We start from the raw sequence: 3,087 nt of genomic DNA, 5'->3' as shown, positions 1-3,087 counted from the left end.
CCCCCCTCTTTTTTTTTTGTTTTTTGTTCTTTTTTAATTTGGCGTTCAACACCTAGAATGGGCGTTGAACGCCCTAGGGGGATGGAAATTTTGCCTTGGTTGCCTCCCATTTGGACGTTAAACTTCCAACTTTGTAGTTCAACACCAACAGGGGATATCCTCCAGGGTGTTCTGTTTGTCCTGTTGTGCTTTTCTGTTTCTATTTTGAGTACTATACATGATCACAAACGTTAGAAAAATGAGAAAAACTATGAAAATAAATAGAGAATACCATCATATGAAATCAAACTCTAATAAACTAAAACAGAACAAAAGAAATTGAACATAAACTATAGGATACATATGGTTGGGTTGCCTCCCAACAAGCGCTTCTTTACTGTCATTAGCTTGACATCCACTGATGTCATGTCAGTAAGAGGGTGGAGTTCCCTTGCTCAATCTCATCTCCTATGAAGTGTTTTACTCTCTGGCCATTGGCTATAAATCTTTTATCTGAATATCTGTTTTGAACTTCCACATGACCATAGGGTGACACCCAAGTGACCATAAAGGGTCCTGGCCATTGGGACTAGAGCTTCCCAGGGAAGAGCTTGAGCCTAGAATTGAAAAGTAAAACCTTTTGGCCAGACTCGAAGACTCTAGAAGCTATCTTCCTATCATGCCATTTCTTTGCCCTTTTCATGTAAAATTTGGCATTCTCATAGGCAGTATACCGGAACTCATCCAGTTCATTTAGTTGGAGCAATCTTTTCTCTCCTACAACCTTGGAATCCAAGTTTAGGAATCTCGTTGCCGAGTATACTTTGTGCTCCAACTCCACTAGCAGATGACATGCTTTACCATAAACTAGTTGATCAGGAGACATTCCAATTAGGGTCTTGAAAGCTGTCCTGTATGCCCAGAGAGCATCATCAAGCTTCCTTGCCCAGTCTTTCCTGGAGGTGCTCACTGTTATAAGATATGAATTGACGAGTCAAGAATTGTTATAAGATATGCATTGCAAGTATAGTTCTTAACCAACTAGAAATCTGCTTATCAATTTAGAAGAGTGTCACAAAAATTAAAATTAAAATACTGGGAGTATGAATCCCAGGTCGTCTCCCAACGAGTTGCAGAAAGGTGTGCTATTTTATCCTTCAATTAAATAAAAGCCTTGACCGGGAGTAGATTAGTTGGAAGTCCTATTCTTGTTGAAGTACTCTCTAGATTAATTGATAATTGAAGGATGTTCTGTTTAGTTATCCCTTACTAGGTAAGGAAAAGTCAAACAAGTTGGAATGCTACTTCTATTCACAAGTTCCAACCCACTCAATTGAAAGGGATTGGTGTCAGTGACTAGAGGGCAATCCAACAATAAACCCAATTACAATTTTTCTTTTGAGCATTCCAACTCAAGGGTTCCTTTCAATCAACTCCTCATCAAGTTAGGGAACTAGTCGCTCATTGTGAATGTAGAATTCATAACATAGGAAAGGGAATTAAGGAAAGTCATGATAAATAAAAATCAAAGAAATCAATTAAAATTAGAAGTAATTCTTGTATTAATAAATCCTAAAAATAATTCAATAGTAAAATTGAGTAAATTAAAGGACATGGAAGAGTAAGAGCCAAGTAAAGAAAACGAACTAGAATGACGAAGTCTTGATGAGGTAATAACTCTTCTCAATATCCCAATGCAAAGAGCAATAAAAATCCTAAGAACTATGAATGTGTAGAGAGAAAACCTAGAGGAGGAGTAAAACTAGATATAAAAACTAATATTGTGTAGAATGAATGTCGTTGTTGGTTTCTGCATGTTCTCTGGCTCTAGTCTGCTTTTCTGGGCCAAAAACTGGGTCAAAACAGGGCCCAAAATCGCCCCCAGAGAATTCTGCAGATTATGCAGATCGCGCACGTTACGCGATCGCGTCATTCATACGGCCGCGTCATTCGGCATTTTGCCCTGCCACGCGAGCGTGATAAGCGGATAATTTATACGCTTTTTGACATTATTTTTAGTATGTTTTTAGTAGGATCTAGTTACTTTTAGGGATGTTTTCATTAGTTTTTATGTTAAATTCACATTCCTGGACTTTACTATGAGTTTGTGTGTTTTTCTGTGATTTCAGGTATTTTCTGGCTGAAATTGAGGGACTTGAGCAAAAATCATATTCAGAGGTTGAAGAAGGACTGCTGATGCTGTTGGATTCTGACCTCCCAATTGCGTTGGAAAGTAGACATCTAGGGCTTTCCAGAAATGTATCATAGTCCATACTTTGCCTAAGTTCAGACGACGCAAACTGGCGTTCAACACCAGCTCTCTGTCCAATTCTGGCGTCCAGCACCAGAAACAAGCTGCAAAGTGGAGTTCAATGCCCAAACTGGCACAAAAGCTGGCGTTCAACTCCAAGAAGGACCTCTACACATGCAACATTCAAGCTCAGCCCAAGCACACACCAAGTGGGCCCCGGAAGTGGATTTATGCATCAATTACTTACTTCTGTAAACCCTTGTAGCTAGTTTATTATAAATAGGACCTTTTACTATTGTATTAGACATCTTTGAATCTTTGGATCTTTGGATGCCTGGTTCTTAGATCAAAGGGGCTGGCCATTCGGCCATGCCTGGACCTTTCACTTATGTAATTTCAACAGTAGAGTTTCTACACTCCATAGATTAAGGTGTGGAGCTCTGCTGTTCCTCAAAGATTAATGCAAAGTACTACTGTTTTCTATTCAATTCATCTTATTTCGCTTCTAAGATATTCATTCGCACTTCAACCTGAATGTGATGAACGTGACAATCATCATCATTCCCTATGAACGCGTGCCTGACAACCACTTTCGTTCTACATTAGATTGAATGAGTATCTCTTAGATCTCTTAATCAGAATCTCCGTGGTATAAGCTAGAATGATGGCGGCATTCAAGAGAATCCGGAAAGTCTAAACCTTGTCTGTGGTATTCCAAGTATGATTCAATGATTGAATGACTGTGACGAGCTTCAAACTCGTGATTGCTGGGCATAGTGACAGTCGCAAAAGGATAATAAATCCTATTCCAGCATGATCGAGAACGAACAGATGAATAGCCGTGCCATGACAGGGTG

Source organism: Arachis ipaensis, chromosome B05, assembly GCF_000816755.2.
Source record: "Arachis ipaensis cultivar K30076 chromosome B05, Araip1.1, whole genome shotgun sequence".
Classification (NCBI taxonomy): domain Eukaryota; kingdom Viridiplantae; phylum Streptophyta; class Magnoliopsida; order Fabales; family Fabaceae; genus Arachis; species Arachis ipaensis.
Note: the sequence above shows the minus strand (reverse complement) of the source record.